The sequence below is a fragment of the Aquarana catesbeiana genome, linkage group LG03 (genome assembly GCF_042186555.1).
Source record: "Aquarana catesbeiana isolate 2022-GZ linkage group LG03, ASM4218655v1, whole genome shotgun sequence".
Taxonomy (NCBI): Eukaryota; Metazoa; Chordata; class Amphibia; order Anura; family Ranidae; genus Aquarana; species Aquarana catesbeiana.
In genome coordinates this window covers 464902462-464927573 of record NC_133326.1, presented here as the reverse complement: position 1 = coordinate 464927573, position 25112 = coordinate 464902462, and the positions used below count along the sequence as shown (strand labels likewise).

The window sequence follows — 25112 nt, the reverse complement described above, 5'->3', positions numbered from 1 at the left end:
GACACTTTGCTACAATGTAAAGTAGTGAGTGTACAGCTTGTATAACAGTGTAAATTTGCTGTCCCCGCAAAATAACTCAACACACAGCCATTAATGTCTAAACCGTTGGCAACAAAAGTGAGTACACCCCTAAGTAAAAATTTCCAAATTGGGCTCAATTAGCCATTTTCCCTCCCCGGTGTCATGTTACTCATTAGTGTTACAAGGTATCAGGTGCGAATGGGGAGCAGGTGTGTTAAATTTGGTGTAATCGGTCCCACTCTCTCATACTGGTCACTAGACGTTCAACATGGCTCCTCATGGCAAACAACTCTCTGAGGATATGAAAAAAAGAATTGTTGCTCTACATAACCGGTTCCCAACCGGCGCACACCGATGTATGTTGGCAGAATGGCACGACTGGGCAAATGGGCGTACCTGCACGTCCATTTGAATTCCCCGCCGTGCCATTGCTTGTGCGCCGGCCGGGAGCTCCGTGAGTCGGGTCGTTGTTCCCAGGGACTCGATCGCTGCAGGGATACCTGCGATCGTCTCACGGAGAGGACGAAAGGGGAGATGCTGATGTAAACAGCATCTCCCCGTTCTGCCTAGTGACAAGTGTCACTAATCACAGCTCCCTGTCATCGGGAGCTGTGATCAGAGTAATGACACTGCTAGCCCATCCCCCTACAGTTAGTAATCACTCCCCTAGGACACACTTAACCCCTCCCCGCCCCCTAGCGGTTAACCCCTTCACTGCCAGTGTCATTTACACAGTAATCAGTGCATTTTCAATCGCACTGATCGATGTATAAATGACAATGGTCCCAAAAATGTGTCAAAAATGTCCGACATGTCCGCCATAACGTCGCAGTCACAATAAAAATCGCTGATCGCCGCCATTACTAGTAAAAAAAAAAAATTATTAATAAAAATGCCATAAAACTATCCCCTATTTAGTAAACGCTATAACTTTTGCGCAAACCAATCAATAAACGATTATTGCGATTTTTTTAACCAAAAATATGTAGAAGAATACAATCGGCCTAAACTGAGGAAAAAAATGTTTTTTTTATATATTTTTGGGGGATATTTATTATAGCAAAATGTAAAAAATAATGTGTTTTTTTCAAAATTGTCGCTCTTATTTTGTTTATAGCGCAAAAAATAAAAATTGCAGAGGCGATCGAATACCACCAAAAGAAAGCTCTATTTGTGGGAAAAAAAGGACGTCAATTTTGTTTGGGAGCCACGTCGCACGACCGTGCAATTGTCAGTTAAAGCGATGCAGTGCCGAATCACAAAAATCGCTCTGGTCAGGAAGGGGGTAAAATCTTCTGGGGCTGAAGCGGCTAAAGATGGCCTAGGCTATAAGAAGATTGCCAAGACCCTGAAACTGAGCTACAGTACAGTGGCCAAGACCATCGGTTTAACAGGACAGGTTCCACTAAGAACAGGCCTCGCCATGGTCGACCAAAGGAGTTGAGTGCACGTGCTCAGCGTCATATCCAGAAGTTGTCTTTGGGAAATATATGCATGAGTGCTGCCAGCATTGCTGCAGAGGTTGAAGGGGTGGGGGGGTCAGCCTGTCAGTGCTCAGACCATACGCCTCACACTGCATCAAATTGGTCTGCATAGCTGTCGTCCCAGAAGGAAGCCTCTTCTAAGGATGATGCACAAGAAAGCCCGCATACAGTTTGCTGAAGACTAAGGATGAGCTCCGGTGTGTTCGCACACCCCACCTGCAGAGCCCACCAGGAAGTCGGCACTGCGCTGCACTAATCACAGGCAGTGAGACATTTCCTGATCTCTGCAGCCGCGCATTGGGACAATGTCTCACTGCCTGTGATTAGCACAGCTCAGCGCCGACTTCCTGGCGAGCTCTGCACGTGGGGTGTGCCAACACGCCGGAGCTCATCCTTACTGAAGACAAGCAGACTAAGGACATGTGTTACTGGAACCATGTCCTGTGGTCTGATGAGACCAAGATAAACTTATTTGGTTCAGATGGTGTCAAGTGTGTGTGGAGGCATCCAGGTGAGGAATACAAAGACAAGTGTGTCCTGCCTACAGTCAAGCATGGTGGTGGGAGTGTCATGGTCTGGGGCTGCATGAGTGCTGCTGGCACTGGGGAGCTACAGTTCATTGAGGGAACCATAAATGCCAACATGTACTGTGACATACTGAAGCAGAGCACGATCCCCTTCCTTCAGAGACTGGTCTGCAGGGCAGTATTCCAACATGATAACGACCCCAAACACACCTCCAAGATGACCACTGCCTTGCTTAAGAAGCTGAGGGTAAAGGTGATGGACTGGCCAAGCATGTCTTCAGACCTAAACTCTATTGAGCATCCTCAAATGGAAGGGGGAGGAGCGCAAAGTCTTTAACATCCACCAGTTCCGGGATGTCGTCATGGAAAAGTGGAAGAAGACTCCAGTGGCAACCTGTGAAGCTCTGGTGAACTCCATGTCCAGGAGGGTTAAGGCAGTGCTGGAAAATAATGGTGGCCACACAAAATATTGACACTTTGGGCCCAATTTGGACATTTTCACTTAGGGGTGTACTCACTTTTGTTGCCAGCGGTTTAGACATTAATGGCTGGGTGCAGAGTTATTTTGAGGGGACAGCAAATTTACGCTGTTATATAAGGGCTGGGGAAGACCCGGCTGTCATGGTGCACGTTGGCACCAATGACAAAGTCAGAGGCAGATGGAGTGTCCTAAAGAACGATTTTAGGGACTTAGGAGCTAAATTGAGGAAAAGGACCTCCAAGGTAGTGTTCTCAGGAATACTACCGGTACATCGAGCCACACCAGAGAGGCAGAGGGAGATTAGGGAAGTAAACAAGTGGCTGAAGAGCTGGTGTAGTAAGGAGGGGTTTGGGTTCCTGGAGGACTGGGCCGACTTCTCAGTCGGTAACCGGTACTATAGAAGGGACGGACTGCACCTAAATGAGGAGGGTGCAGATCTGCTGGGAATGAAGATGGTCAAAAAGTTAGAGGGGTTTTTAAACTAGGCGATGGGGGGGAGGGTCCAGAGACAGTGATAGCCAGCGCGGAAGATATTCCAGAGGGTAGTATTGGGGGCATTAGTGGTAGGTTAACCAAATCACAAAAACACAAGGTGAGTATAGTAGCAAGTCCTAGTTGCAATCTTGAAACACCCAATACGAGGACAATATGCGACCGGTCTAAACTATGTGGCATGTTCACCAATGCCAGGAGCCTGGCGGACAAGATGGGTGAACTAGAGATACTGTTGTACAAGGAGGATTTGGATTTTGTGGGAATTTCAGAGACCTGGTTCAACAGCTCTCATGATTGGCTGGCAAACATTCAAGGGTATACCCTATACCGCAAGGACAGAGAGGGTAAAAAAGGGGGAGGGGTATGCCTATATATCAAGAATAATGTACAAGTGAATGTGAGAGATGACATCACTGAGGGGGCTAGGGAGGAGGTGGAATCTTTATGGGTAGAGCTCCAAAGGGATGAAGCTAAGGGGAAAATAATACTGGGAGTATGCTATAGGCCCCCTAACCTGAGGGAGGAAGTGGAGACGGATCTCCTATCACAAATTGGATTAGCAGCAAGGATGGGAAGTGTTATCATAATGGGGGATTTTAATTATCCAGACATAGACTGGGCGGAGGGAACCGCGCATTCATTTAAGGCTCGCCAGTTCCTTAGTGTCTTGCAGGACAATTTTATGGGTCAGATGGTAGACGCACCAACTAGAAATAAAACATTACTAGATCTACTGATTACCAACAATACAGACCTGATAACAGATGTGGAAATACGGGGCAATTTAGGTAACAGCGATCACAGGTCAATTAGTTTCAGTATAAATCACACAAATAGGAGACATGAAGGGAACACAGACACTGAATTTCAAAAGAGCCAACTTTCCTAAACTACAAACCTTGCTAAAAGGCATAAATTGGGATAAAATATTAGGAACAAAGAATACGGAGCAGAGATGGGTTTGCTTTAAGAGCATATTAAATAAGGGCATTAGCCAATGTATCCCATTGGGTAATAAATTTAAAAGAGCGAACAAACATCCTGGATGGCTTAACTCCAATGTAAAAATGCATATAAAAGCAAAGGAGAAGGCCTTCAAAAAATACAAGGTTGAGGGATCATCCACAGCATTCAGAATTTATAAAGAATGCAATAAGAAATGTAAGGGTGCAATTAGGATGGCTAAGATAGAACATGAAAGACACATAGCGGAGGAGAGCAAAAAAAATCCCAAGAAATTCTTTAAGTATGTAAACAGTAAAAATGGAGGACAGACCATATTGGCCCCATAAAGAATGAGGAAGGACATCTGGTTACAAAGGATGGGGAGATGGCAAAGGTATTGAATTTATTCTTCTCCTCAGTCTTCACGAGTGAATCGGGGGGCTTCAGTAACCAAAACTGCAGTGTTTATCCTCATGACACAACACAGGAAGCACCTACATGGTTAACAGAGGACGGAATTAAAATTAGACTTGAGAAACTTAACATTAATAAATCACCAGGACCAGATGGCTTGCATTCGAGGGTACTTAGGGAACTCAGTCAGGTGATTGCCGGACCGTTGTTCCTAATTTTTACAGACAGTCTATTGACTGGAATGGTACCAGCTGATTGGAGAAAAGCCAATGTAGCACCAATATTTAAAAAGGGCCCAAAAAACATCCCTGGGAATTACAGACCAGTTAGCCTAACATCAATAGTATGTAAACTCTTGGAGGGGATGATAAGGGACTATATACAAGATTTTAGTAATAAGAATATCATTAGCAGTAATCAGCATGGATTCATGAAGAATCGTTCTTGCCAAACCAATCTATTAACCTTCTATGAGGAGGTGAGTTGCCATCTAGATAAAGGAAGGCCCGTAGACGTGGTGTATCTGGATTTTGCAAAAGCATTTGACACAGTTCCCCATAAACGTTTACTGTACAAAATAAGGTGCGTTGGCATGGACCATAGGGTGAGTACATGGATTGAAAACTGGCTACAAGGGCGTGTTCAGAGGGTGGTGATAAATGGGGAGTACTCAGAATGGTCAGGGGTGGGTAGTGGGGTTCCCCAGGGTTCTGTGCTGGGACCAATCCTATTTAATTTGTTCATAAACGACCTGGAGGATGGGATAAACAGTTCAATCTCTGTATTTGCAGACGATACTAAGCTAAGCAGGGCAATAACTTCTCCGCAGGATGTGGAAATCTTGCAAAAAGACCTGAACAAATTAATGGGGTGGGCGACTACATGGCAAATGAGGTTCAATGTAGAAAAATGTAAAATAATGCATTTGGGTGGCAAAAATATGAATGCAATCTATACACTGGGGGGAGAACCTCTGGGGGAATCCAGGATGGAAAAGGACCTGGGGGTCCTAGTGGATGATAGGCTCAGCAATGGCATGCAATGCCAAGCTGCTGCTAATAAAGCAAACAGAATATTGGCATGCATTAAAAGGGGGATCAACTGCAGAGATAAAACGATAATCCTCCCGCTCTACAAGACTCTGGTCCGCCCGCACCTGGAGTATGCTGTCCAGTTCTGGGCACCAGTCCTCAGGAGGGACGTACTGGAAATGGAGCGAGTACAAAGAAGGGCAACAAAGCTAATAAAGGGTCTGGAGGATCTTAGTTATGAGGAAAGGTTGCAAGCACTGAACTTATTCTCTCTGGAGAAGAGATGCTTGAGAGGGGATATGATTTCAATTTACAAATACTGTACTGGTGACCCCACAATAGGGATAAAACTTTTTCGCAGAAGAGAGTTTAATAAGACTCGTGGCCACTCATTACAATTAGAAGAAAAGAGGTTTAACCTTAAACTACGTAGAGGGTTCTTTACTGTAAGAGCGGCAAGGATGTGGAATTCCCTTCCACAGGCGGTGGTCTCAGCGGGGAGCATTGATAGCTTCAAGAAACTATTAGATAATCACCTGAATGACCGCAATATACAGGGATATGTAATGTAATACTGACACATAATCACACACATAGGTTGGACTTGATGGACTTGTGTCTTTTTTCAACCTCACCTACTATGTAACTATGTAATATGTAAATAAGCTGTACACTCACTACTTTACATTGTAGCAAAGTGTTACATGAAAAGATATAATAAAATAAAAGGGGACATAAAACAGAGGAGAACCCCACCATCCCTCTTCATCACAAGATAAAATTGTTGTAATGATTCTTAAAACTACAAGTCATTTCCCTTGGCATTTTACTTTCTGGATCTAGAATAGACGTTGCAATGCCTAGTATTTAAACACCATTTTGTGACAATGCTATGTGAGATGAAATGCTTTCACCCTGCATTCCATTGTTTAAAAAGGTTATTAATAGCAGTGAATTGTTCAATTACTCTAGCAAATGTGCTCTAAATTTGTGTCGCTTTAGAAATAACGAGACAAGAATGTTTGCATTAAAATTGTGCTTCCTATTCTAAATGTAACCTTTTAACCCGAGGGTAAAAGAAATCAGCAATGTGTTTGCCACCTAATTACCGTCTCATTATAGTTCTGTTCAAATTAGTTGTTTTGTCCTACCATTGACAGCTATTGGCTCACAGCAGTTGAAATGCCCAAAGGAAATGTATATTTAGGTTACCCTTTTTTTTCAGCACTATCTCTTATGGAATTTTTCTCACTTAGCTTATCTTATTAGGGCTTGTATACACTCATACCTAACGAGAGCATTTGACAGCAGAAATGAGTTAAACGGAACTGCTAGATTCAAGACGTTGACTGATCTGTGAATAGCAAATAACTCATTTTCAGCTGACTCTGCCTTTCAGAAACAACTTTAAACATATATAAAATTAAAATTAAAATAGGATATCCACTGTGTTTTCTTTCCCTGAAGGAATGCAGCTAGCAATATAGGCTTTTCAGCATGTATCCCCAGAGCAAGAGGAATTGCAGGTTCCCTGTAATCATTAAACCACCACATATTGTATGTAAGCCTAAAAAATGGTCTCCCTCTTAAAACACTAGCTTTTTGCTGATGGGAGCAAGACTTCCCATATCCAAGATGCGCAGTATAATGAGTAGGAATTGGGAGGAGTTTATGAGTAATTTACATTCATTTTGCTTCAGGCTGTCAAAACGTTGCTACCCTCTGGACCCCACAAGCATTTACCACAAAACAAACACTACAATGAATTAAAACTTACATCTACCTTTCATTAAGCTTGAGGATGGGGGTTTATTTTCCTGCCACAGAAGGAACCTCATTAGAGAAAAAAAAAAGACATTGCAAATCTGTCTGGGATGAGTTAGCAAATAGCTTTTTGAATCTTGCTTGAAGTTTGCAACTTTGCCATGAACTCCACAGAAGTCTATGAGAGGCAATCTTTGTTATTCAATTTGTCCATTGTGATGTCAGTGGTTGGTGATGTCACAAGGGGACAGTGCCACCCGGTGACATCACCGGGTAGCACTGCCCCTTAGTTATTTAAGTACTGTCCAACAGCGGACCTGGCAGACAGCAGGAGTCTTCGTCGGGAACGTTTTTTTTCCTGGTCGGCGGTGGTGTCAGACATCGTGATTGATGATGGATCGACACCAGGGGGTGCAATATTTTTCTTTTTTAAATAAAGGACTTTTCAAAATCTGCCTACTGTCTGTTGAGGGCATGTGGCCTGATATGATTCCACATGCCCTCGCCCGACCCTCCCTCTTTCCTCACCTGCCGAGCTGCATGCTCGGATAAGGGTCTGGTATGTATTCTGCCATTTTTTTAATTTTTATTTTGCGTGGAGTTCTTCTCAAAATCCATACCAGACCTGAAGGACCTGGTATAGATTGGGATGGGGGGGGGGGGGGGTAGACTTCACACCGTTTTTTTACCTAATTTCATATATTTTTTACACGTAGCTGTCAGCAGGGAACTCCTCTGACAGCTGATGACTCATCAGTTGTTAAGGACGCGGTGGCCACCTGCCATACATTCTACACGTCTACATTCCATAGATGTGCCAGGAACTCATGGAAGTGACAAACCCAAACCTCATTCCCAATAGAGAATTGATCTAGGAAATTCTAGGAAGGACGCATACTAAGATTTTCCATTCAATAGTACTGTGACAGACAGATTATTTAAAAAACTGATAGAAAGTGTAGTTCTTGCTTTTAGGGATGGCAGCCCATACACCTGGAGGCATTACAATAGGGTATGTACTATTATCACTGTACTATCAATTAAGTGGTGTGGCTGGAGCCATGCTAGTTATGTAAGAAATTCAATACACTGTTTGGATGCACCAAGCATGTCTCCTGAGTACTAACTATAGAAATCAACCACAGAAAATCCCACAACAGAACATTACATCACACCAAAATCTAGAGATCTTTGAAGCAAGAACTTTCAATTCAAAGTAAAGTTTACCGTATTAATCAGAAATGGATTTTGCTGATGTATAGACACTCAGTATCAACTTTGTAAAGTGTAAGCCTCCAATAAGGAATAAAAAGGTCTTAAACAAAATTCTAATTTCATCTTAAATGGCCCTCTTCAGGAGGGAGGCATGTCTGCTGTAAAAAGGAGAGCAAGAAGCTCAGTGCATATTACAAAAGATACAGTTCTTATGCAACTCCAATTTTGAATTCAAGTGTAAGTGAACCAAAAAGACAGCTTGTGACAAACCTGAAGCTATCAGACAGATAGTGGGTTGCTGATTATTGAGGAAATGATCTGTGACAGATCTGTATTTGGAACAAACTCCTCTGAGGTACAAGCCCATTAGTTATTCGAAGTACTGATTTCACTCTAAAGCAAAGCAGCTGATCTTGCAAAAACATAAGTAAAGGCAATGTGGTGGAAACAGCAAATCAACCACTGGGCTCCTGAAAGGACACCAGAAAGGAAAAAAAAACTTTTACTGCAAACAACAATGCAGAATGCAGAGGAGTTAGAAAACAACATATCTTTTACAAATATGGTGGAGTAGTGTATCCACTGCAGTATCTTGATTCATGTATCTTAAATGCACAATAATAAATGTACTAATTACACTATAAGTTCTTCTGTTCATTCTTTTCATTTGTTGAATATTCTTTGGTAAAAACGGACATTCTGTGGTAAACATTCGGTGCTGTCACAACAGGGTGTGTACACTAGGGGTGGGAATGAAATTATTTCTGTAATAATTCAATATACAATTTGGAGGCTCCAACGTGTCTCCTGTGTTGCATCTCAAATTTATATGCTGGATAATGAGTTTATAACAGTGAGAGTAAAGCAGCAGTAAAACTGTTCTATGTATAAACATTTTTCTTTCCAAGGAGCAGACAGGGACAGATTGCTGCAAAGTCCCTGGGCATTTTGTAGGCAAAAAATAGCTTTAACCAAGCAAATAAAAGATTACTCTTCATGAAGACATAATGTTACTATTGTCAGAGCCGATGCAAGGAATTTTGTCTACACAGGCGAAGGTGGATTTTGGTCCCCCCCCCCCCCCCACCTGTATTCCTTCCAACTTTTGAACTTCAGAATGAGGGACTTGAGGAATGAAGTGACCTGCGGTGCACGTAGCCTAAAAGCATGGTTAAGCAAAAACAGGGATTCCTTGTGCCTATACAATATGCAATAATATGTATCATAAAAATAAGCCACAAGCAAAAGTCTTACAAATGCATATAAACCCCAGCACAATCATCACAAAAAAAAAAAGAATGAAAAGTTTCCATTGCATATGGTTTTGCTGACAATATACATTCCTGTATCCAATCAGTTTCAGCCCTTATATAATAGACAAGAGCAGGCCAACAATTTTTTAGGGAGCCCCAACCCCCAATGGGGGCCCTGCAGCTCTTTCATCTGAAGGAAACAGATTTGGGGGGAAAAGAAGAAACCGAGAGGAAGACGAGCAGGAAGGAGAACAAAAGAGGAAGAAGCTCCATTCGGTATGGGCATTTTTAACATAAGTGGTTCTGTTCTTTCTGAGGATGAACTAAGAGTTCTTGATAAAGCCCTCAAGTTCCCTTCCGGTATGTAATTTTTTTTCCATTCGTTTATTGAGAAACAAAAAAAGGTGGTAACAAGTGAGTTACAATGGATGCAGATGCAACTACCATTGTTTGGTAGAATTACATTAAACAATAAACAGACTTTTAGTAACCAATTAAAGTGATGACAAAAGTATACTGAGTACAGTGGTGATCTGTCCTCAAGCGTTAACACATTCTACATGAACAAGCATTATTTCACTGATCATGTTGTATATACCTCTAAGCTATGTCAATTATAGGCATAAGATCAATTCTCTTACTCAAAGGGTGCAACTGTGAACATAGTCTTGATGGTAAAAATCAATCAGTAGTATCTGATTTCAACAGGTAGCGTTCACAGTGAAAAAGGGGAAAGATGTCAAAAAGAGAAAAGAGAAGGTGACGGAGAGGGTAAGAAAAGGAACATACTGACTGTGTGGATATTGGTTGAAGTTCATACTAACAAGTATCAACGTATAGAGTCATAAGATTCATAAGTTTGTGAGTACTTGAAAATAAGCCAGGGCTGCCATATCTTCTGTAATCTCTCTACCTTATTGTTAGCCTGAGCTAGGGTCTCTTCCATTTCATGAATGTCCGAGATCCTGCCCAACCAGTCAGTGATGGAATTAACCAGCAGGGATCTCCAGTGAATAGAGATTAATGACTTGGCCGCATTGAGCAGGTGTCTGGAGAGAGTGTTTATATTTTTTGAATGTGAAATTGGTCACATGTAGCAAACAGCATGCCATATTTAAATTGAGTTTAGTTTTGGTTATTTGTTTGATTAATGACTCTATCCCAATAAGACGCAATTAACTTGCAGTGCCACCATATGTGAGACATAGTGCCTCCCTCTTTGTGGCACCTCCAACATGTTTCTGAGATTTGCGGGTCCCAACCGTGTAACTTGGCTGGTGTATTGTACCAGAGTGTCAGAAGTTTATAAGCCGTCTTCTGCATTTTTGTACTGATGGAACACTTAGGAGCAAAGATACAGGCATACCTCCATTGTTTGACTGAAATTTCCATTCGTAGTTCTTCTGACCATTTCCCCCTGAGTCTCTCTGTGCCAGTGGGGTTGGAACCTTGTAACCAAGAATACGTGATAGAGGTGGCCCTAGTGAAAGGGGTGCCCTCAAGGCATACAGATTCCAAGTCTGTGAGGGTTCTGACAAGGTCCCTTCTACCCACCTTCTTTTTTAAGAAGCTGCTTCATTGCAAATAGGCCCAAAGGGGCATGTGTGATAAGCCCATCCCTTCTTTGAGTGAGGCCCATGATTTCAGTTTACCCTCATTAAAGCAACCTACAGCCAGAAGGGTGTGTACTTGCTGAGTTGGTTTAAACGCTGAGTTGCCTATGCCCGGTATAAAGTCAGGGTTGTCTTTTATTGGTGTCAAGGGACTGTAGGATGAAGTAACGTCTGAGTTAGTGGCTACTTTATGAAAGACTGCCAGGGTAGTCCCCGTCAGTGGGTGTTGTCATAGACTTATAGGGTAACTTCTCCATGGTATCCATGGGGAGTATTTTAGTGGGATTGGGCTCAGATCTGCTTCTAGGGAGACCCAGTCTTTTGTCGCCCCATGGCAGTGCCAGTCTATTATTCTTGTTAGGTGAGATGCCCGATGATAATTTCCAAAGTCAGGTAAACCCATTCCTCCCTGTTCTTTGGGTTTGGTCAGTAGTATAAATTTTATTCTTGGTTTCTGGTGGTTCCATGGAAACAGCAGGGGCCGATCTCAGTATGATGAAAAATTTGGTGGGGATCTTGATTGGTAATGTATGGAGGAGATAGAGTAGCCTGGGTAAAATCGTCATCTTAATTATGGCAGCCCGGCCAAACCAAGAGAAGTAGCTGCATTGCCATCAGGTTAGGTCCTTCTCAATATTTTTGAGAAGAGGTGGGAAATTCCGTTCATAAGTGGAAGACAACAAGGGCGTGAGTCACACTCCTAGGTATTTCAGTGTCTTGGAGTCCCACTTAAAAAGAGAGTTTGCCTTGGTCTGTGTAAGTGTCCGTTCTGGGAGAGATATGTTCATGGCTTCAGATTTAGAATAATTTATTCGCAGGTTGGAAATGTAGCCATAGTGTGTAAATTCTGTCATTAAGTTAGGTATTGAGACCACCGGCTTCGTGAGGGAAAAAAAGTAAATCATCCGCATAGGCGCCCACTTTGAACTCCCTGTCCTCAACCTGAAAGCCGGTAACGTCCGCATTTGCTTTGATCGATCTGCTTAATGGCTCTAGAGAGAGTATGAAAAGGAGGGGGTAGAGAGGGCAGCCCTGCCTAGTGCCATTCGAGATAAGTACCTTATTGGCTAGTGTTCCATGAATTTTTAGCTTCGCTGAGGGCTTTTGGTAGAGTGCTACTATCCTAGCCATCATATGGGGTCCGAAACCTATCCTCTCGCAGACAGCTATCATAAAGTCCCAGGCGATCCTATCGAAGGCGTCTCCGCGTCCGTGGACAGGAGAAGGCTCCCGATATTCCTGGCATGAGCCATGTGGGTTAGTAACAACGCCTTGATCACATTGTCTTTGGCCTCTAGGTATAGCCCACCTGTTCAGAGCCAATCAAGCTCATCAGAAGGCGGCTCAGTCTTGTCGCTAAGATTTTTGCAAAAATGTTTACGTCTAGATTCAATAACGAGATGGGACGATAACCGGCACAGTCTGTGGTGCCCTTTCCCAGTTTCGGTATCACTGTAATAAAGGCAGAAAGGAAGTCTGGTGTGACGGATAATGAGTTCAAGGCCGCCCGGAGTGGGTCAGTCAAAATGTTAGTAAGAGTTTTATAATAGATGGATGTATATCAATCAGGGGCCTGGGCTTTTGCCCGGTTTCAAATTTTTAATTGTATGCGTAATTTCCGAAGCTTCACTCGGGCTCCCCAAAAGTGGTATGTTCTCGTCTGTTAACGAGGGCATGCCACTTCTTTTTACGTAGTCCCTTATGATTTGCTGTCTATCTTCCAGTGTGTTTCCCTGTCTATGTTGTGGTGGGAGGTTGTACAGTTTCATATAAAATTTATGGAAGTGCTGGGCAATAGCCTCCGTTGTTACGTCTGCTTTCCAGTCTTCTCTTCGAATCCCTGTTATGAGAGTGCTAGCAGTCTGTTCCCTCAGAGCCCTAGCGAGAAATTTACCCGACTTGTTTCCTGATTCGTAATATAGTTTTTTCTTAAAGAACAGAAATCTTTTTGATCTATAATGAATAAATCTGCTGAAGGGCTATCCTGGTGTCTAAAAGCGTTTACGCCGTTTGAGTGGTTAGAGATTGTTTAGGAAGCGATTCTAAGTGTTTAATACGGTCTGTTAAGGTAGCAATATTTTTGTCTCTCTCTCTCTCTTGCTCTGAGTCCCCATTCTGATAAGCTCCCCTCTCAAGGTACATTTGTGTGCCTCCCAAATTGCAAGTGGATCTGCATCAGGGGAGTTATTGTATTGAAAAAATACTTTAAGGGCCGTAGTAAGTTTGGGAAGGAGAGCTGGGTCAGTAAGCAAGGAGGCATTAAGTCTCCATGTTTCAGGCTTCTGCAAAGTAGCAGGTAAAGTCACGGCCATCTGGGTGCATAAAGCGCCAGGTATCAATTAGATGTAGGGATTGTAACATGGTCTTAAGTTTCTTGAGGATTTTGTCAGTGATGCAAGTTCTCCCATTGGACATGTCATTTAGAGCATTTAGGGGTACGTTAAAATCCACGCCCAAGACCAAACATCCTGACATAAAACCCTGGAGTTCCCGCACCATTCGTTGGCAGAAGGTGACATGGGATTTGTTGGGAAAATACACGTTAGCCAACGTGATAGGGAGATTTTTGTATAACCCTTTCAGGAAGATAAATCTGCCTTTTGGGTCTATTAGTGTTTCTCCCAGGTTAAAAGGGGCTTCTTTGCTTATTAGGATTGTGACCCGCTTGGACTTGGAGTCATTGTTCGTGGCGTGATAGGCTTCTCTAAAAAAGGAGTCTGTCAGTTTGGGTATTTGGTGTGTTTTAAAGCGCGTTTCTTGGAGGAACACAAAGTGTGGCCTACCTTTTTTACATTCCCTCAGTAGAGTAGTGCGTTTTTCGGTATATTTAGCCCTCTGACATTGCGAGACATCACAAAAGGACCAGGTCCCATTCCTTATACACCATCTGGTGGACTCAGGAGGGAATGCTCAGGAGCAGCTCTTCAAAACAAAACTATGAATACCAAGTCAATATCAAGTAAAGACACCTCTAGTATAGGCAGTAGAAATGTGATACCAAATAACAGAAAGAAAAGAGGAAAAAGAGAGAAAGATTTAGCAGGCGGATGTAGAGAGTTAAAGATATCCCCTCACAGATTTTTTATAAAATATATATATATATATATATATATATATATATATATATATATATATAAATAAAATATTATATTATACTATCGCTAAGGGTAAAAACTTGGTGTACCAGGTACCAGACAACTGGCTACGAGGACACTTGGTTTGGATAAGGGGAGGAAACTAACGGCTGAACGGTTAGTCACCAGTTCTAACAGTTATTGAAAGTTAGATAAAAATCAAACCAGAATGAGCAATTGGGTTGCAACACACACAACCTTTTATCTATGAGCCTAGAATTATGAACAAAAATTTTAAATCTACCCGACTTGGTAGCATTAACAGGAGTTCTGGTGAACAAAAGCTCTAGTGAACAAAAACTTTGGGTCAACAGGACCAATAAGACCAAGCCCTCCCTCCCAGTCTCCCAGCCCCCCCCCATACACATCCACAAAACCCCCGTAAAGTAAAGTCCAGCAACAGAATCAGGGTAATTATAGGGGGAAGTGTCATTATTAGAAGCAGGGGGTGGAGGGTGAGGGGGCAGGAGCAATCAGAGGTGCCGGGCTCTGTCACTAACCGCAAATACTTAATGGGTGAGGCAGCTTACAGCATTTCTGAATTAGTGACTTTTAGCAGGGTGGCATCGGGTGTGAGGAGGGGGAGAGATCAGTACACCTCAGTTAAGGATGAGGAGGGACTAGACAGTTAGGGGTTGAAGAAAAAATTAAGAGCGTCCCTGTCCAGGCTTATTCTGCTTCTTGTTCTCTTCGTTCATCCATTTGGCGCTTGGGTGTTCCCATTTTGGATCCCCCATACCAACTAGGCTTTTGCTTCTTGGATTGTCTCTTGTCTGAAGAGGATAGTGGGGATCACGGTGGGCTTCTTGCCAGTGGAGTCAGGGTGAAGTCTAAAACCAGTCCGGTAGTTCTATGTGGCCCAAATCAAGTGCCTCGCAAAAGTCCTGCAGATCAATAGGTGTGCACAAGCTGTGTTGCTGGCCATTCCATGAAACATTCAGAGCGAATGGAAACCTCCATGTGTATCTCAGTTCTTTTTCTCTAAACTTTTCCAGCAGGGGGCGAAGTGCCCTACAGTTCTTCAAAATTATCTGTGAAAGGTCCTGGAACAGCATAATGTTTGCGCCATTGAAAATAATCTGCTCGTTCCGTCTAGCTTTGCACATAATCTCTTTAAGAGTAAAGTTCTGCAGGCAGCATATCACACCTCTCGGTGGGGTATTATTGGGTCCCTGTGGCCTAAGTGCTCTGTGTGCCTTCACAAACTCTATCCCGGTGTCCTCCTGTCTCTCCAGCAGGCTATTAAAGACTCGTTGAAAGGCAGGGATGATCTGGTCTTGTTCTACTGTTTTAGGGATCCCCCTCACTCACTTGTCAAGGTCCTCAATGTGTCTGTTCATTTCAATAAAGTGATGTGTTGTGAGGTGGCCACTCTCTCTAGCCTATGGATAGCTTTATTCCTGTGTTTGCCTGCAGTTTCTGCGGCCGCCATCTTCTCGGTCATGGCCAGAAAGTTCGTTTTCAAGTCTGTTATGGCCGCAGAGAACGTGGATTTGATGTCTGCAGCAAACACAGACATATCTGCATGAGTGAGGGGATGCTTGGATCAGGATGCCCCCCTACCATATTCTTCAGTGGCAGATTGTGAGTCCTCACTAAGATCCTCCTCATGCAGCGGCGGTGCCATCTTAGCGCTCCTCGCACTGCTGCAGGCCTCGGGCTTCGCTTTGAAGATGTCCACAATGTTTCTGGCCGAATTGGTCACGGACCCTCGTCTCGGGTGGGAGTGCGGTGTGCTGCTGAGCCTTTTGTTCGGCATCTGAGGCCGGAAGGTTGGGAGATAGGGCTAAGAAGGCTGTGTGTGTGCCAGAGCTCCTTCAATGTGCGACCATTCCCGTCGCGCGCCAAGCCACACCCCCCCGTATGTAATCTTAGTAAATTTCACACATGTCAACCTTCAAAAGTTTGTTAGGAGTCTGAACATTAAGAAGTATTTTCTATCTAAGCCTGCAGAAAGGGCCTCGTTAGTCCCTGTGGGGACGCATTCTAATTTGAAGAATAAATTCATTTTCAATCCCCCCAATGTAGACACGAAGCATATAGATGTATTCAGGAATATGGTAATAAGTGATTTAGAAAACATGAAGTTAAAGAAAGAAATCCTTCTTACATTAAAAATGGTATTTCCTCATTGGAATCTAAAAAAGAATAAGGCCCTGTACACACGAGCTGACTTTTTGAGAGGACTGGTCCGGGGGACAATCCGACCATGTGTGGGCTTCATCGGACCTTCAGCGGACTGTTTCTGTCGAAAATCTGATGGACTTTAGATTTGGAACATGTTTCAAATCTTTACGTCGGAACTCCACCGGACCCAGTTCCTAACGAAAAATCCGCTCTTCTGTATGCTAGTCCGACGGACGAAAACCGACACTAAGGCAACTATTGGCTACTGGCTATGAACTTCCTTATTTTAGTCTGGTCGTAGGTCATCACATAGGTCATCACGTTCGAAAGACCTTTGTTGTCGAAAAAGTCCGCCCGTGTGTACAGGGCATAAGTGATCCTCCCCGAAGACAAGGGGGGTGGCTTAGTAGTAATGAGTAAATCCTTTTATAGGGAAGAAATGCAACGACTGTTAGGGGACCATAACACCTATGCAATAAGAACGATCTGATTTTTCAGTATAAAGAGGAGTTATCTTCATTGGTCCATAAGGGTTTGAAACGTAAGCTTATTACTAAGAAGGAGGCTAACTATTTGGATCCAAGTGCATGTAGGACACCTATAATTTATTGCCTACCCAAAATTCACAAGGATGCCTAGTTCCCCCTTGGGAGACCCATTGCCCCGCCTTGGTCAATATATAGACTTCGTTATAAAACCTCTAGTATGTGATACTCTAGCCTTTCTTAGAGACACTAAGCACATCATACAAATTATGGAAACTCTCCTCTGTACCAGTAGTAGTATATTAGTTACAGCTGATATAAACGCCTTATATACAATTATTGGTCATCGGGAGGCTAAAGCTTCTGTTAAATGGGCTTTGAATAATTTGAATCTCAATGGTTTTCCTAAGACGTTTTTGCTCCAGTGTTTGGAATTTTGCCTCACAAAAAACTACTTCTTGTATGATAGGCAATTTTTCCTCCAAATTATGGGCGTAGCCATGGGGGCTAAGTTTGCCCCTAGTGTAGCAAATGTATTCATGGCTCTGTGGGAGGAGTTGTCCATTTTCCATGAGTGTCCTGGGCAACTAGTTTGCTACAAATGCTACATTGATTACTTGATTTATGGTTTGGGATGGTGATTTACACAGCCTTGAGGCATTTTTGCTTAGGCTGAATAGCACCACCGTAAATATTTCTTGGAGCATTGATACCAAACCTTTGGTATTCCTGGATTTGGAAATTTTAAAGGAGGGAGATCATAATCACACACATAGGTTGGACTTGATGGACTTGTGTCTTTTTTCAACCTCACCTACTATGTAACTATATTTTAAAACACGCAATTATTTTAAGCCCACAGATAGGAATGGGTACATCCCACTAGATAGCTGTCACTAGAGCAGTTGGTTGTGTAACATCCTTAGGGGCCAATTTATTTGCCTAAGGTGCAATTATGCCTTGGATTCGGATTACCAGGATCAATCACAAGTCCTGGCGAAAAAGGTTTCTCCAAAAGGGTTACCAAATGGCGCAGGTCAACACAGATAGGGATTGTAACGAAACGTCCGCTTGAGTGTTTTCGTCATAGACCACTTCCTCCCAGCCTGAATATAGATATCAGATATTCCAACCGTTCACAAGCACAAAACAAGATGATACTTGTTTAGTTGCTGAACATGGACTGTTTTATTAGAACCAAAATACAAGTCTTATATACAGTTAAAGAGGAGGTTCCTACCTCCTGCTCATATTACTTTAACAATACACCTGTAACCAGAACCATAAATTAACATAAGCTAATTAACTAATCCCTTAAAGCAGCCGATGTGACTCCGTGCCCTCCTGGGCATTGTTATGATTAATCAGTATTTCACTACAGGTCAACAAGTGACTCGTTGTCACTGACCTTCACACAGTAGATTATACATTATCATAAGTATAAACACAGGACACCTTCTCACAATAGCAGGAGCTCCAGCGGGAGTTGTCCTGTCTCCTACATTGTACAGAGGCCAATGTGATCAGCTCTCTCAACTAACATGTTGAGTTCGGAATCAAACATACCAAGAATAGTCTTTACATATATCCTGGGAGATATTGTGTATAAATATTACTGTCCCATTTTAAGTAATCCAAGATATATTTTCTCAATCACCCTGTGCCAGGATGGCACAGGGTGACTTATAACTAAGAGGTGCATATGAGCTGAAACAAGGGTTTCCCAACCTTTCCAAGGGATTCTGGGTTCCACGGGCCCTCCCGTCATAGGGATAAAATAGGGGAGTCTAGACAGACAAGCATTGGTTACAGATTCCAATGGAGGAAAGAATAAAAATAAAATTAAACAGGAGTATAAAATTGTTCTCGATTACAATGTGCAATATAGGCAGTTTGAGCAGATTGTTTTGAAACATTGGGAAGTGCTCAAGAAAGATAGATAGAGTGTTGTGTGTAGTTCACCCTAATCGTCCCCAATGTATGTATAGAGGAGCACCGACCTTGAGAGATGTCATTGCCCCTGGAGTGATTGACCCACCTATGATTAGGGAAAATAGGATTTTTTCATTCTTGTTGGGTTTCTATGCCTGTGGTAGGTGTCCAGCATGCAAACAATGTAAATGTAACATCAAAAAACAAAGAGTTTATTTCTACCTCTACCAATTGGAATTATCAGATTAAAAATGTGATAACATGCAGCACACAAGCGGTGGGGTATCTGCTGAAGTTCAATTGTGGACTCCAGTATATTGGTAGAACATCTAGGTCCCTTAGTGTGTGCATTGGGGAACATGTGAATAACATAAAAAAAGAACTATGATCGCATAGTGTTTTGAAACACTTCAGAGTTTGTCATGATAGGGATCCTAGGGGTCTAAAATTTTGGGACATTGAGAAGGTTGACAGACACTGGCGGGGGGGGGGTAATTACATCCGTCGCCTTAGCCAGAGGAAATCATTCTGGATCTTTGCGGCAAAGGTATTATCGCCTGAAGGATTAAATATTGATTTAGATTTGAACTGTTTCATTTCTGATAGGGATTTTTTTTTTTGTTATTATATACACCTTTAATTCATTATTGTCTCTATGACATTTTTATACGGTTTACTGTTGATGTTTTAATGTAAATGGTGTATGATTATTCAGGAAGACAGCGGGTGTTTGGTTCCATTTAATGATTTATTTTTATATATATATTTATCCATAGATTTTTCCTTAGTGCTTTTTTAAATTGGCCATTAAGGGTCAGTATTCTGTATGCTTGACAGAGTCTCTCTTTTCACATTAGGGAAGTGGCGTTTGCCGCAGGTCCTGAGCACATCATGGTTTCCATGACGACGGTTATGTATATAAGAGGACAGATGATGTACAATGGCCCTGTGAACGTAACGCGTACGAGAGAGGAGTCACGTTCTGACGTCACCCGCTGCTGTCCTGGGTTTCTTACACCACAGAGTCTGCTCTGGAAATGCACTTTTTGATTAAGCCCTTTGTGAGTAGTCATTTTTTTTTTTAAATAAAGCTTTTACAACTAGTTACCTGTGAGCACTTAGATTTGTTTTTGTCTCACCATCTATACCCCTGGGGATATTGGTTGGAGTTCCTGGCCCCTGCCCGGATGATTTACCCATATGGTACATGTGCTGTTGACCATCTGTTAGCTCAGTGGTCCACATCCTGATGTGAGCGAAGTGAGTGCTCTGGAGGTGGGGGGTTTATCACTACTGCATCTAAATTTGTGCCTTGTCACGTGGAATCTTTCTAGTGCTTGCTGGGACTGCTAGTCCTCCTCCTACCTTCTTCTGGATTATTTTTGGACTTTTATATGTACTGTTTCTCTATGTTATATGAAGGTTTTATGCGCTGCACTCTTTCTAATAATATACAGAGAGCTTACACTTTATCTGAGTCTATCTTAAAGAAGACCTTCTTTAAAATAGTCCAGGACTGCATAGCAACCAGCAACTGTTAAGACAATGAACACTTTGGTGAGAAGTATATAATGTACAGCATTGTGTATATAGTGCAGGAGTGTGTAAGGCGAGGGGTCGGGAATGTGCAATGAACAGGGTGCTACAGTTAGTCTTGGGTTTAGGATGCATAACGCCGACTGCAGGGGTCCAGGGTGTGTAATGCAATGTGTTCAAGAATCAGGAGTATGTAACACTCAGAAAGCTGTAGTCAGCGTTGGGTTTAGGAATAGATGAGGCACAGAATGCAGGGGACAGGAGTGTAATGCACAGAGTGCAGGGGACAGTAGTGTAGCGAGAAGGAGAGTACAAATTCAACCCCCCCCCCCCCCAAATTCACCCTTTCAGCAAAAATCCCCACTCCCTACCCTCCAAAAAAATAAAAAATCTAGCACTAATTTGTAAGCGCCCCACCTCCTCCACCTCCCTAAATCCCCAGTCCCAGCACAATCCCCCTTCTTCCGCATTCTAGCACTTATCCCCACACCCCCCAATTCCCCTCCTAGCACCAATCCTCCTACCCCCAATACCCCTCTCAGAATAAATCCTCTCCCACGCCCAAAACTCTCCCTCCCAGCACAACCCCCCATTCTAATACAAATCCTCTCTCACCTAATTCCCCTCTCCAAATCCCCCCAGCACAAATCATCTTTTCCCCCAATCCCCCTTCCCAACACAACAAATCCCCCCACATTTATTCTTCCAGTAAATAAATCCCCCAAACCCAATCCCTCTCCTAGCACAGATCTTCCTCCCAGTGTAAAAATTTTCCCCATTTATAGCACAAATTCCCTCCCCCAAATCCCCCTTCCTAGAGCAAAATCTTCTCCCACACCCTAAATACCCCCCAACACAAATTCTCATCCCAGCACAAAAGCACCACCCCCCAAATCCCCCCCAATTTCCCACGTCAGCACCAGTCCGCTGCTTAGTTTTCTCATAAATCCTGCCACCTAACTCCTCCTTCCCAGTATAAATCCTCTCCTCCTCTAATACAAATCAATCAAAAATACTTTCTAACTGTCCTGCTTTTTGTGGGACCTTCCTGAGATAAAAACAAAAGCCCACAAATCCAGACTAAGGTCCAGTTCACACCACTACGCACTGCGGGAAACCTGCGGTCTATGTGCGTTCCCTGCACCATATTCAAAACGCACTGCAGTTGCAATCTGCACTGGATTGTATGGTACAGTAATACATAGATACAGACTTATATAGTCAGGTTGGAAAAAGACACAAGTCCATCAAGTTCAACCAAAAAAAAAAAAAATACAATCCTATATACACAAACCTACTCACAGTTGATCCAGAGGAAGGCAAAAAACCCCAGCAAAGTATGCTCCAATTTGCTACAGCAGGGGAAAAAAAAATCCTTCCTGATCCCCTGAGAGGCAATCGGATTTTCCCTGGATCAACTTTACCTGTTATATTACCTAAATGTTAGTACCCAGTTATATTGTGTACATTTAGGAAAGAATCCAGGCCTTTTTTAACCACTTCCCGCCCGGCCTATAGCAAAATGACGGCCGGGCGGTGGTTGTGTTATCCCGACTGAGCTTCATATGACGTCCAGCAGGATAACAGCCGCAGTGCGGCCATGAGGGCATGCATTGCGATTGTCCGTGGTGCAGTGTGTCAGTTTGACACACCTCTACACCGATGTGTCCAATCATGGCTGATCACGATGTAAACAGGAAGAGCCATTGAATGACTTTTCCTCACTCGCGTCTGACAGACACGAGTAGAGGGGAGCCGATTGGCTGCTCTCCTGACAGGACCAGGACCACCATCATGCCACCTAGGACCACCAGGATGGTCATCCACACTGGACCACCAGGTATGCCCCCCCTAGACCACCAGGGAAATGCAAATCTGTGCCAAGGCAGCTGCCAATCAATGCCCAGGCAGCTGCCAATCAGTGCCCACTCAAAATGCCTACCACTGCCACCAGTGATGCCTATCAGTGCCGCCTATCAGTGCCGCCTATCAGTGCCGCCTATCAGTGCCGCCTATCAGTGCCGCCTATCAGTGCCGCCTATCAGTGCCACCCATAATTACCCGTCTTTGCCGCCTTCAGTGCCCATCAGTGTCGCCTATCAGCACCTATCAGTGCCCATCAGTGACACCCATGAGTGCCCATCAGTGCCGCCTATCAATGCCCATCAGTGCTGCATATCAGTGCCACCCATCAGTGTCACCTACCAGTGCCCATTTCTCATATCAGTACCCATCGTGGGGTCCTGTCAGTGCCCGTTCATTGGTGCCACCTCATCTGTGCCGCCTTATCAGTGCCCGTCAGTGCCGCCTTATCAGTGCCCATCAGTGAAGGAAAACTTACTTATTTACAAAATTTTATAACAGAAACAAAAGCAAATTTTTTTTTTTTAAATTTGCGGTCTTTTTTTATTTGTTTAGCAAAAAATAAAAACCGTAGAGGTGATCAAATGCCACCAAAAGAAAGCTCTATTTGTGGGAACAAAATGGTAAAAATTCTGTTTGGGTACAGTATAGCATGACCACGCAATTGTCATTTAAACAGCGACAGCGCAGAAAGCTGAAAATTGTCTTGGGAAGGAAGGGGGGTAAATGCCTGGTATTGAAGTGGTTAAAGCAATCGACTGAGCTTGCCAGAATCACCCCTGGAGGGAGCCTATTCCACATTTTCACAGATCTTCCGTATTTGGAGATTAAATCTTTTTTCCTCTAAACGTAAAGGGTGCCCCTTAGATTTCTGTGATGACTTTAAAGTGGCTGTAAACCCACTTTAAAAAAAAAAAAAAAAAACTGAAAAAAAACTAACACCTGCAAGACAAAGGCATAATGAGCTAGTATGCATATCATACTAGCTCATTATGTAATACTAACTTACCTGAGATCGAAGCCCTCGCTCCGGCGCCCGTACATCACTCCCGGGGGTTAATTCCATGTATTGCCGCTCCGGCGCTGTGATTGGCCGGAGCCACGATGACATCACTCCCGTGCTTGCGTACGGTAATGGCACACTTATTGAGGCAACAGCACATACGTGCCATTGCTTCAGTTTGTGTCAGTGGACATGTGCTGATGATGTCATGCCGATGATGCAAATACAGGGGATGTCTCCTAAACCGTGCAGGTTTAGGAGATATCCTGGGTAGCTACAGGTAAGCCTTATTACAAAATGGTCTGTTAGGGTTTACAACCACTTTAAAGTGAATGATTCAACACCAAGTTCACAATAATACCATGTGATCTGTTTCCTGAGTCTCTTATAACTCTTTGCGCATTCTGGTATGATTTCAGCCTATTCAAACGAATGGGTTGAAATTGCACTGCACCTGGAAAGCATGTAAATCACAAGTGTGTTCCTGTGCAATTCATGGTGTAAACTGGCCCTAAATCCTGGAACCCAATGCCGAAAAAACTTCCACCACCTGGATCCACTGATTTGCCTGGCAGGGGCGCACTAATGTAAGCACCTAGACAATTGCCCCGCATCTCTAGCGGGATGCCCGGGGTCCCAGATGCCTTGTTTGTCCCCTTTGTAGAAGCCAGCATCTCTTTGATTTAGGTGGAGGCGGGGGTCTAAGAGGATACTGTTTGTCCTAGGGGGCCCTTTGGGAGGGAAGAGGATTTGTGCTGGGGGGGTCTAATTTAATGGCCGCCCCCCCCTTCTAGCACAAGTTCCCTCTCCTCTCAAAACACCCCCTAGGACATACAGTATCCTTTTAGCCTCCCCCCCACACCCCCAAAATCACTGCAAGTATTTCCACCTGGTCTCCCTCACCCTCCTGCTGTGTTCCCTTTCCCACCCCCCCCACCCCCTCGCAAGTGTCATCTATACTGTGTGCAATAATTACAGACCTCAGATCAGCACAGAGCATGCTTAGCGATGTCTCTCCTCCTCCCCGGCTCCTCCTGTCTGTGTATAGGAATGCATCACAGCCGAGGAGGTGGAGACTGCGGCTTCAGACCGCTCTGTAAAAGGTGGCTGGTGGGAGGGGAGAGATGCTGGGTGCCGTGCAAAGCAGAGATTGCAGCATGTGGGGCCCAAACACCCTGCACAAGATGCGGGGCGGGTGACTATGGTGCCAACACTAGTGCGGTCCACCTGGGCCAGTGACTGGAGCCAAGTGGTCTGCTTCAGGATTCACCAGGACTCCAGAACTAATCCAGAAGGTATGGGAATTTACCACCCCCGCCACCCTGGCGCCCTCAGGCAGCTGCGTGAGCTGCCTTATGGTGGCGCTGGCTCTGACAATAGTGCATAGTGTACTGAAGATATATTTCTATATTTTGCCATCATAACAGGAAATAACGTTGACCATAAATGAGCAAATTTCTCACCAAGAGTTCTAGTCATTGTTATCCCGACTGCTGAGATTCCAAAATAAGTTGTCTGCAACTTACTTTCCCCAAACTGTAGCCATACACCTAGAATTAAACCGCTGGTAGAATAAGATGACAGGTTTACCTAAATCTCCTTGTCATGGCTTCTATAGAGCGCACAAACTGTCTTTCAAACCCCCCGCCCCCTCTTCACCTGCCTTGTCTGACCATAGAGCATGATATTAAGACTAGCTATTGGACTAAGGTAGGAGGGAAAGAGAAACGACTCAAGATAGTTGTCCTATGGGAGCGTCATATTTTTTTCATGTTCAGTGGAATGATCA

At 43.6% G+C, this 25112-nt stretch overlaps 1 long non-coding RNA gene across 1 annotated transcript in view; it reads right to left on the bottom strand.

Annotated features, from left to right (window-relative positions):
- LOC141132456 (uncharacterized) overlaps positions 1-25112 on the bottom strand; it is a 431887-nt gene that overhangs the window by 73391 nt on the left and 333384 nt on the right. The gene's annotated exons all lie outside the window — the stretch shown is intronic.